Here is a 12,060-nt window from a genome sequence, read left to right as displayed (position 1 = left end):
TATTTTATTTTAATAGGTTACTCTGAAAATTCTATTTTTCATAATTTGTTTTGCAACAAGGGGTTATGAAATTTAAAAAATGTTACTGGATTTTTAGACCAAAACTGGTACTATGATAATACTATGATGCACTTCGCCAAAACATTTATGATTATATTGTTTATTCTAGAAAATGTATTTCCCGTATTAACTAAAAATAACACTTTTGATCAGAAAATTCATATATAATGATGTTTACTTTTATTTTCAAGAAGCATAATGCCTCTTTTTAGTTGTATTCAGCCACAAGTTCTTGTCAGCCACTTAAGGGTTAAATGTTGCCTTTCTTTGACTAAACGCAAAATAATTATACACTTTGAGACATTCATAAAATATTTTATGTCTTTACAACACCGACAGACTAATAAATGTATATATCAAGTACTTCCATACTAACAGGACCATTCTAGACGGGTAACCTAGCAACCTTGATTTGTTCATAATTTCCTATCAATCTGTTATATGTGTTGAGAATCATTTGTTCGGAGAACATTTAATGTTTGTTATAACTTTTAAATAATTCAATGTTCAAAGTGATATTGTTATTGACCGATAAACCAACATACTGATTACAAGGGGATATTTTATTAATTATTTGCATTTTATCTTACATGAGAAATATTTGCCTAAATGTTTTTCAAACTATAGAGAAATTTATATACAATTAATAATTGACGACGTTTATTAAAAAAAAACATTAATGAAATGGAAGTTTAAAGAAAAAAATAAATAATGCAAGTTTTATCAGATATTCGTAAAAATTTCCAATAAAATTGAGTGTCTGGGCAATGTGGATGAATGAATATATCAGATAAAACGAACACTTGTCTAAACTTGAATTATGATTTATTTTTTAATATTTTATGCACTTAAGTTTAGCCTTAATGCGTTTTTATAAGCATTGATAGACAGTGTCCCTCCCCAAAATCAAGGAATTATAACTTGTCATTCATTTGTGTAATGGTATACAATAATTTTGTGGTAGAATATTTGAGAAAAACATTAGAAACGAAACTTGTCAGTGATGAAATTTTCCATATGGTTATGGAAATTACCGATCGTCGGTTTCCGAAAAACAATACGTCACGGTTTCCAAAAATATGATGGTTGTGCCCAAAGATTTTGTTGTAAATGAACATCACTGGTTTATATTTTAATAATTTCGATTCTCATTTGATTAATAGGTAATTTCAAGGCTGATAAACTTGAAATATGCAAGCTATTCTTTCGTTTTGCATATGTCTGTCGATACATTTGTACAATCGGTAGTTTCCATAACCACTCGTTAAATTGTAGCAGACACAAGTTTAAATATTTTTGTTTATGTTTTACACTAGTATTCTACCTATTTCTTGCTAAAAACTAATGCATGAACGATTTAAAAGTAATATTGCATTGTTTTCAGCCAGGAACACTGTCTATGACCGCGAAAAAAAACCATAACAAACTTTTTGATTTACGATATTTACTTTATAAATAGCTTGCATGCGGCATGGCATTGCATGTTCCGCAAGATAAATATCTCGACTTTAATTATTAGATGATTTCGGACTGTTTCATCCACTCAGAAAATAGCTTTTAAACGTAATTTAGACCCATGTTTAGCGAGATAATTTAGTACCACTTTTTATACACTGCCAAATTGTGACATTTCAAGTTGCCTCCCTTGTTGGTTCATGCTACTGTATTATTATGCCCCCCTTCGAAGAAGAGAGGGTCTATTGTTTTGCACATGTCGGCCCGTATGTCCGTCCACCAGATGGTTTCCGGATGATAACTCAAGAATGCTTATGCCTAGGATCATGAAACTTCATAGGTACATAGATCATGAATCGCAGATGACCCATATTGATTTTGAGATCACTAGGTCAAAGAGCAAGGCCACGGTGACCCGAAATAGTAAAATGTTTTCCTGATGATAACTCAAGAACGCTTATGCCTAGGATCATGAAACTTTATGTGTACATTGATCATGACTCGCAGATGACCACTTTTGATTTTAAGGTCACTAGGTCAAAGGTCAAGGTCACGGTGACCCGAAATAGTAAAACGGTTTCCGGATGATAACTCAAGAACGCTTATGCCTAGGATCATGAAACTTCATAGGTTCATTGATCATGACTCGCAGATGAACCCTATTGTTTTTCAGGTCACTAGGTCAGAGGTCAAGGTCACGGTGACCCGAAATAGTAAAATGGTTTCCGGATGATAACTCAAGAACGCTTATGCCTAGGATTATGAAACTTCATAGATACGTTGATCATGACCCGCAGATGACCCCTTTTGAGGTCACTAGGTCAAAGGTCAAGGTCACGGTGACCCAAAATAGTTAAATGGTTTCCGGATGATAACTCAAGAACGCTTATGCCTAGGATCATAAAACTTCATAGATACATTAATCATGACTCGAGAATGATCCCTATTGAATTTCAGGTCACTAGGTCAAAGGTAAAGGCCACGGTGACCCGAAATAGTAAAATAGTTTTCGGATGATAACTCAACAACGTTTATGCCTAGGATCATGAAACTTCATAGGTACATTGATAATGACTCGCAGATGCCCCCTAATGATTTTCAGGTCACTAGGTCAAAGGGTCAAGGTCACTGTGACTCTACTTTGAAAAATGTTTTCCGGATGATAACTCAAGAATGCTTACGCCTATGATCATGAAACTTCTTAGGTACATTGATCATGACTCGCAGATGATCCCTATTGACTTTCAGGTCACTAGGTCAAAGGTCAAAGTCACGGTGACTTGACACAGTAAAATGGTTTCCGGATAATAACACAAGAAAGCTTACCCCTAGGATATTGAAACTTCATAGGTACATTGATCATGACTCGCAGATGACCTCTATTGATTTTCAGGTCACTAGGTCAAAGGTCAAGGTCTCAGTGCCAAAAAGCGTATTCACACAATGGCTGCCACTACAACTGACAGCCCATATGGGGGGGCATGCATGTTTTACAAACAGCCCTTGTTTCAAAAATGTTTTCATGTAGTATATGTATATTGATATTTACAAAATTGATTCATATGAATGATATACTTTACTGAATTCATTTTAATGATACTGAAATCATGACAGTGAATTAATACTGAAAATTATTTATCATATTTTGCTTGATACAATCATGTACATCTATATCAAATGAGATCATACTGTAACTTCAGTGATGAATTTCAGTGAATTAAATAAAATCCAAAATATAAGTAACTCCTATATCTGCCCCGCAGCGCGCACACCTAATCATCCTTTTGTGTACCTATCCAGATCCAGATAAAAAGATATGATACATAATTATCTATCATATTGTTCAGAGGGGATGATTTTACCTCTGTTGTATCAATGTATTGTTTTACTTCTTTAATCAGTGTGTTTAAAGATATATAAACATAGCTCCAGGGTCTTTGCTTCAGGCAATGAATATTTCATATCCTGATCTCTTTTTCTAATGGATATTTTTACTAGTTCCTACATTCAATACAGTCAAATATATGTTAAGTAGTATCTGTACACATTGGTAGATTAAATTTGTACATCAAATATTATGTTTTAATTGTTTCAAAAAGATATAGTTCAAATGTTCATACTATATTAATTTAGAACCTTCATGGAGATCTAGAGTCCGTGGTCAAGTGGTAATTAAACATTTTTAAATATAACCACTTTTATATGGACTCCTGACCAGATCTCAAATGCATATCCTTTTTCTCTGTCACCCTGGTCATCTCCTATCAAAATGGCAAATTATATGCAGAACCGTTATTTATACACAATGGTTGAATGAAAAATTTGACATACTTTTCACATGGAAATTTCACTTTGACAGTCATGGAAAAAAAGCCTGCACAACACAGGTCAAAAATACTTTTTATTTGAGGATAATCCCATATTTTGAAACTCTATGTGCATAAATATCTCAAGTCTTCATGACATCAGGACAACAAAAATGTTTTTTTAAGTCCTTAATTGACCTGGCTATAGTAATCAGATTATTATAAGCTTAATTAGTCTATTTATGTATTATGCTTTGTGTATTGTAAACATACACACAATATTGCAGGTACATGATAGCAATAAATAATAACAAAGCCATCCATACCATAAAGGTCAATGGCAAAGCCTGTGAGAAAAATTTGAACGCATTGAGTGTAATCACACAACGTGCTCATGGTGAGCTGTTGTGATCACTTAATGGCCGTCGTGAGCCGTCAACATTTGCAACATTAGATAAAAGGGTAAGGTCACAGTGACTAGAATGCTTAGGCCGAGGATCATGAAACTACATAGGTACATTTATCATGACTGGCATATGACCCCTATTGATGTTCAGGTCATTAGGTCAAAGGTTAAGGTCACAGTGAGTCAAAACCGTTTAATGATTGCAGGATGATAACTCAAGAATGCTTACGTCTTTGATCACGAAACTTCATAGGTACATTGATCATGACTTGCAGATTACCCCTAATGTTGTTTAGGTCACTAGGTCAAAGGTCAAGGTCAAAGTGACTCAAAACAGTAAAATAGTATCCGGATGATAACTCAAAAATGCTTATGCCTAGGACCATTAAACTTCATAGGTACATTTATCATGACTGGTATATAACCCTTATTGATTTTCAGGTCGCTTGGTCAAAGATCAAGGTCAGAGTGACTCATAACAGTAAAAAGGTTTCCTGATGATAACTCAAGAATAGTAAGGCCTAGGATCATGAAACTTCATAGGTTAATTGATCATGACTGGCAGATGATTCCTAGTGATTTTCATGTCACTAGGTCAAGGGACAAGGTCACAGTGGCAAAAAATGTATTCACACAATGGCTACCACTACAACTGACAGCCCATATGGGGGGCATGCATGTTTTACAAACAGCCCTTGTTTGTCTTATGTTGGTAAATGTTCATCTCGGTCAATTCTAGGTTAAGTTCGAAAGTAGGTCATATGTGGTCCAAACTAGGTCAACAAACCAAATCACAGAAAAGGTTAGTGAACACTCCAGAGGTCACATTTTCTTCAAGATCTTCATGAAAATTGGACAGAATGTTATCACGATTAAATAAAGTTTCAGTTTCAAAAATGGTAGTTTGTCAAAAACAAGGTCATTAGGTCAAAAAAAAAAATCCTTTACCTTTCTACAGGTCACATTATCTTCCTGATTTTCATGAAAATTGCTTACAATGGCAATCTAAATCAAATCAAAAGCTGCATTTGCAAGTTGGTCATGTGCAGGATAAAGCTAGGTCACAACTAAGTCAAATCATGCACAAGTTTTTGACACTATAGAAGGAGTTTTGGGTGAGCGATACAGGGCTATCTTGTTTTAGAACAGCCTGTGGTAAGAAAGGGCAGGTATTGTATTTGTTTCAAAAGTAACGTTTTATTGTTATTGGAAGTAACTGAGCAATTATATGATGTCATAGTTTTGGTTATTTTGCTCACTTGTTAATATGTGACAAGGTGAGCTTTTGTTATCACTCTTTGTCTGTTGTATTTTATCCAAAGTTTATTGTGAACACATAAGATATCATTCTACAATGTTTAAATTTAGGTGTCACCTCTTTGCCATATTCTTATGAAACTAGTCACCTCTATGTCATTTTAGGTTTCATATTCTATAAAAAATTATGGCACTAGGTCAAATATAAGAAAAGGTCTGTTAATACTTTAGTGGCCACATTCTCTCTCTGATCCACTTGTAAATTGGTTAGAACATTATTTTAAATGATTTCAAAGTCAAGCTTAAAAGTAGCATGTTCAACATTTAGGTCACAAGGTCAGTCTCAGTGATTAACAGGTCACGTTCCAAAGTGGTTCATGTGCTTCCAAGTATTTGATCAATAACTAAATCATTAAAATCTATGTTAACACTTACATTTTTTACCTGATTTTCATGGCAGTTGATCAGAATGTTCAAATAAATAAAAGTAAGAACTCGGTAATAAGGCTCAACTAGGTTGGATAGACGCAAATAGTTTGTTCATACTCACAATGCCTTTTTTCTAGATCTTCATGAAAAATTAGTTAACACCACTAGGAAACAATCAGTTTCAGGTGAGCCACATTGTGCTGTTAAAGCTATCTATGTATAGTATAGATTGTTACAAAACCTTCTTAATCAATAAAAATAAATGAAAAAAAAAAAATTCCTTTCTATTAGTTGTAGTCTTGGATGATATATTCCTCAACTTATAATCTACGACATTCTTTTGAGAAGAAAAACAAAATTTAACTACTATTATACCCCAACATATAGTGATTGGGGGCTAGCACAGGAATTCTCAATTATGTTCCTCGAAAAATAATGGGTTAGCATATTGTTGCTGTTTAATCCAGTTGTCTGGACAATTACTCCCAAAAGAATTGTAAGTTCAAATGTGAGATATTTAGGTAAATAAATCTCATTGAAGGGAGTGCAGTGTCCAAGAACGAAAACGATTGCACCACAACCATTAACTATTGACCTGCGGATAAATGACAAGCAATAAAAATTACACAATTGCGGTGATGTAGATTAACTTAAATTGATGCTTATTTATTTTATTTTATGCTTTTCGGTGATTTAAACAGAAATATCAGTGAAATAAACTGGTATTTCACTGTTGTAAACAGTGAAAAATAACAGTGAAAATATCGATATTTTTCGCTGTTTTTCTGTTAAAATCGATATTCCACCGAATCCAACAAATATCCTCTATATATCCATCCTCTTCAAAAGCATCGTCAAACCAGTACTTTCAGTACTTTGATTTTTACTGGCATCCGTGTGCAGTTTTCATTAATGGAACAGAACTGTGTAGGTTTAAAAAAGAATCTGCTTCATCTTGTAAGCGTAATTTCATATTTTTCTCAACTTCAAGGGGAGATGATTCTGAACTTATGCTAACGTTGCTCATTTACGATAGGGTTTGAGTACTGATATGAAAACACTGTAAAAGTTTTAATGTGTTTACGAACCCCCCCCCCCCCCACCCTCTCACACATATATTTCATGGGCATAATAAAAACAAAAAATGGTTACAATAAAACAGCATATTTATTTAAACTAAAATGTCTACATCAAAACAAAAAGTTAACATAGAACACAAATAAAATAATAATATTCTACTAGGGCTCGAACCTTGGGCCTCTCACATGTGAAGCGAGCGTGTAACCACTACACTACGGAACCGCTTGAAAAATCACCTGCTAACTAGATATTAGTAAGCTATTAATAGTCGGTTTAAATGTAAACCCGGAAGTTTAAACGCTGGATAGTGAGCGGGGTTAAAGGTCCATACCAAAGGGTCCATACCACTGGCAAGATACGGGTCAGGCCTGCGGCCTTCTATATGTGGTTCTTAAAAAAACCTGTACGATGACTTGATAGTAATACAACTGGGGTGCTGTGATGGTTGTCCTTATTGATAAGCGGCTGCTTCCTTTATCAAGACTCATTATTACAATTAATAATACGTGTCGCGCTTCGCGCTCTATAGCGCCTTTATTAGTAACTAGGTGGTTGCTAGGATAGTGGAACAAAGAAGTTTTGTTTTTATTCAAAACCAGAAAGTTTCACCTATTCGCGAATTTGCCCAGCTTCTGTGATCTTTTATTATTGCCCAGTCCCTGTGATCAGTTATTAATTAAAAGAATTAGCTTTGCATTATTGGCAATAAATGTTGTAGTAAATGTAATAGGCACAAATGCAGTACTTATTTACACTAATTTACACATAAAATCACCACTATGCAAGATATTCTGACAACAAAAATATATACATTGATCCGTAAAATAACTTCTCCTCCCATAAGCAAAAAAATAGTATTACATACTAGTCGCCGCACTTCAGTGCGACGCCAATAATCGAGCGTGAAATTACAGAGTACTGAGCCCTGCTCCTTTTTGCTTCTCTGGACCTTTCAATACAAAAACTCTAAAAATCTTTTTAAATTATATTTTTTTAGTTATAAGAAATTAAAAAACATTCTTGAATGCCCTAATTACAAGATTGAATAAGAAAAAAATCTAGATTCAACAAAGTATTGGAAAAGGTCACCAGACTGGTCCAGCTTTCCATCTGACCTCTTTTTAACAGCACCCTGTACCTTTTGTGGTCATTGATATTTCACTTATTCATGGATCTAACGTTTATTTAACCAACGTAACTGATATTTTAAAAGGACATTTCACAGATTGGCGAAATCACGGTGCCTATACCACGTGTCTTTTTCGGATCTGTGTTGGGAGAATAAAGCGCGACACTGTTAACATTTTTAAGGATCTCTTTTTAAATAGTTCACCATTTTTAATGGGATCAAGTGAAGAGCCCGCTCATTCGTAAGAGTTTTTTATATAGGTATCATGACATTTTTAAACAAATAAGTATTTTTTACAAAAACAAAACAAAATAAACAAAAATATTCCTCAACCAAGGTACCGGACTCAACATAGCGTCTCAAAAACACTGTAAAGTTCAAAATTCAGAATGGTCTATCATTTCATTATGTAGACGTGATTTCTTTTTTCCAAATATGTGAGCACGTATCTTATAGGTATATTATTGTAAACGTCCACATTATGAAATATAAAACCTTCTTATGCCTTGCGCATTTCAGCTCTCTAACCTCCAAAATCTTTCAAATGTATTCTCATATAATAGATGCACCATGTTACACAAAACTGCTATACATGTATATTAAAAATATATATCGGGTAATAGAAATAATTGAACTTATGTTCAATTATTAATATTAAGACTAAGTTGAACGTAATCATTACCCCGGGTACCAGTGAAAATGTGAACAAAAAAGACACACCTGATATTTGAATGTTAAACATGACAGTCAACGAAATGTGGATTTTTGGTTACGGATCCTTAATTTGAAAGGCCGATGTTCCATACACACACAAGGTAACAGGCTATATTAATTGATATGTTTGCCGTTTTAGGCATTGAAAAAAAAGATCAACAAGGAAGTTTAGGCAACGTAAGTAAAAATTGCTGTGTTTACTCAAATTGCTGCAAATGTTTATCTTGGTCTTATAACTACAAAGTTCAACGAAACATGTATATCTGCTTATTTTGCGTTTACAAGTATAATTCAACAAAGTTTACAGATCATGAAAATGAAACACAAGGGAATATCTTAACAATTTAATGCAATTGCCCAGATAATGGTATGGGTTAGAATAAGAACAATTTTTACAAGTAATTTTCGAGAAAAGATGACACAAAGGAGATTGGTCTTTGTGAAACAGTGCTGTTTTATTTTTATGATCTAACAAAGTCGAAGGAATTAACATTTTATGATCTTAAAAAGTTTTAGGAATGAACTATTGTCATTGTCCGTACGTCCTGAATATTTTGTTTTCAACACCTCTTAAACGACAGGATGGATTTCACTCAGACGTTAACAGATGAATAACCTTAATGTGTTTATATCGTAAAAAAAAGAAAATTTGGCGTTTTTTTGCAAAACTATAACCCTTGGCCTTCAGTTATATAATTGAAGGCCGTAAAATGTTTTGTACCCATTCCACTTTAACTTTTAGTATTTAATTTACAACGGTCGTGTATAGTTGATTTTTCTGGAAATATTTCTACCTGCGACGGCTGCGACCAATTTTTCTTTGTTTCCTTTTATCATTTTTTCTTCTGATAGAGATATTTACTGAAAGTATTTTGTCAATACAACGACTCTTTAACATATTTGCGGAATTCGATTAAACTTGCATAGGCCGATCGCAAGGGAAGAAATTCAAGTTGCAACAAGTGCTGGCAAAAAGTATCTTTAAGTGTATGAAGATGTTTTTTGGGTGGAAACCAGTATGAGCAAAGTCATCAGGGTGTGTGTTGTACTTCTGTTAAATCAGATAAACATTAAGCTTGCATCCATTTCAATATCCCACGAGAGTGTGTATGGCGTTGCATACGAAATATGTCCCGAGGAGGAGAAAGAAGTCAGAAAACATCATCGGGAAAGAGGCTGCTACTGTACACAACAGTAATTGTGACTTTTTACGCCAGCAACCTAGAGGAGGGACAATTTTTTTTACCGAGCTTTACATCGGAACAGAGGACTCTTTACTCGTTTACGACGTTTATGATTGCACTAATTTGTCAAACGTTTCGTGGACCATTATGTATACAAATATTGGAATTTCGCACAAGATAAGATTGATAAAGTTACACAGGTCTATGCTTTTACGAGATAATATTTCTTTCAAAACTAGGTGAGTATGCATGCAGAACGGTCCGCTGCAATACATTACTAACATAAATGTACTTCAATCAGTTTATTAAGGAGTACACTGGAAAGTATTACTTATGACAGATGGGCATATTTTAGATTATTTGGAAAGTATAATTTATAACAGAAGCACATATTTTAGTCTATTTGCAGCTGTTCATCATATTTCAATTGAAACATACGCAATTAGGAATTGATTGTGTTAATATTGTCAGTTTATGTTATGATTCGGTAAATTTTCTTATAATATAAATTTTAAATAATGTAGACTAAAGAGAAAAAATTCTTTGTGTCGAGATTCGCATATGGAAAATCTCCTCTATATAACGAGCTGCTACTAAAGGGCCAATAAGGATGTAACGTGTGTTTGTAATAGACGTTGAAAGAAACAATCCTTAATTGTTATGTTCATTTTTCGTAAACTTTGGTTTTTGAATCAAGAATTCCATGACAATAAGAAATATGCTTAGAAAGAACAGAAAATTCAAATGTCGCATCATAGTTATAAAACCTTACGACAATGTCCTTTATTTCAACAGAACTAAAATTATATCTTTTAAAAGAATGACTTATAACCAAACTTTCAAGGGCAGATATCTCAGTAAAAAAGACCTGCTCATTTAAATTTCGTGGGGTAACATATCTCAGGTTTTAATTTAATATCTTTAAAACAAGTGGTATAAATGTGCTCCTCAAACATACCCGGTATGCTTAATATCAAGATATAATAATTTGTGCATGAGCAGACATTTCACAATAATTACCTACAATGAAAAGAGATGACTTATAACAAAAGTGTCACTGAGAAGTAATTTGCATTTAAAAAAGATGAAAACATAAGGCTGACCTTAATCAATTGTTTGCTTGGAGCAACCCGACCCACATTTTTGTCAGTAGATTTATTTTTAATTTTGGGGGGCAACATGTTATTAAATGATACAAAGAGACAAAGAGGAGAATGACCATTTATTTTCCCTGTTTATCACTGATGTACATATTGTCATTTCTTTCACAGGAGGAAAGCCCATATTTTTTTGTTTTATGCTATTATACAATATATATATATATATATATATATATATATATATATATATATATATATATATATATATATATATATATATATATATATATATATATATATATATATATATATATGGGCGTCCCTCCTGTGATTTCTTCTAAGGAAGTCTTGCCAACACTGGCAAGTTTTCTTAAACTAAAAAGCAAAGACTCCTGGAAGTCTAAAAAGGGTGTTTTCACCCAGGATGTTTCCCCACTCGTCGTTTCGCTCCCTACTTGAAGAGTCATTGCTTGGCATGGTTTGCCGAGTATCTTTATATATATTTACAATAAGACGTTGACGATAAACACTACTGTATTTTTTAAAATGTTTTATGCTTTGTTTTGCATAAACTATACACGAAAAACAAAATAAACAGCAAAATAAAATAGCATAGTGAACTATATACACAAGTAAAATAAACAATTTCAAATGCACTGTTTTTCATGTGTAAGAAATACACCAAATATCCAAATATGCCAATTCAAAAAGTGCTGTCTTCCACTAACTTAACAAATGCAATTCCATAGGATTTAATTATAAAACTGGAATATCATTTATATTACAGGTACTGACAAAGAATATGAATAATATCATGACCATACTAACTATCATTTACGATTATTATAATAATTATTTTTCAGTTATGAGGTAGTTGTATTCCTGATGGATGAATACTTTCTACGATTCATTGAGTAAACATTTATTCTAACAAGAGCAC

General features: G+C 33.2%; 1 protein-coding gene across 1 annotated transcript in view; it reads right to left on the bottom strand.

Moving 5' to 3' along the window:
* Positions 1 to 7,153: 7,153 nt before the first annotated feature.
* LOC127870838 (uncharacterized) overlaps positions 7,154 to 12,060 on the bottom strand; it is a 37,375-nt gene continuing 32,468 nt past the window's right edge. Inside the window, exon 2 of the mRNA XM_052413371.1 lies at positions 7,154 to 7,229. The gene's annotated coding sequence lies outside the window, so the exon portion shown is untranslated. The remainder of the gene's footprint in view (positions 7,230 to 12,060) is intronic.

The sequence above is a fragment of the Dreissena polymorpha genome, chromosome 3 (assembly GCF_020536995.1).
Source record: "Dreissena polymorpha isolate Duluth1 chromosome 3, UMN_Dpol_1.0, whole genome shotgun sequence".
In the NCBI taxonomy this organism is placed as follows: domain Eukaryota; kingdom Metazoa; phylum Mollusca; class Bivalvia; order Myida; family Dreissenidae; genus Dreissena; species Dreissena polymorpha.
This window is presented reverse-complemented; position numbering and strand designations above follow the sequence as displayed.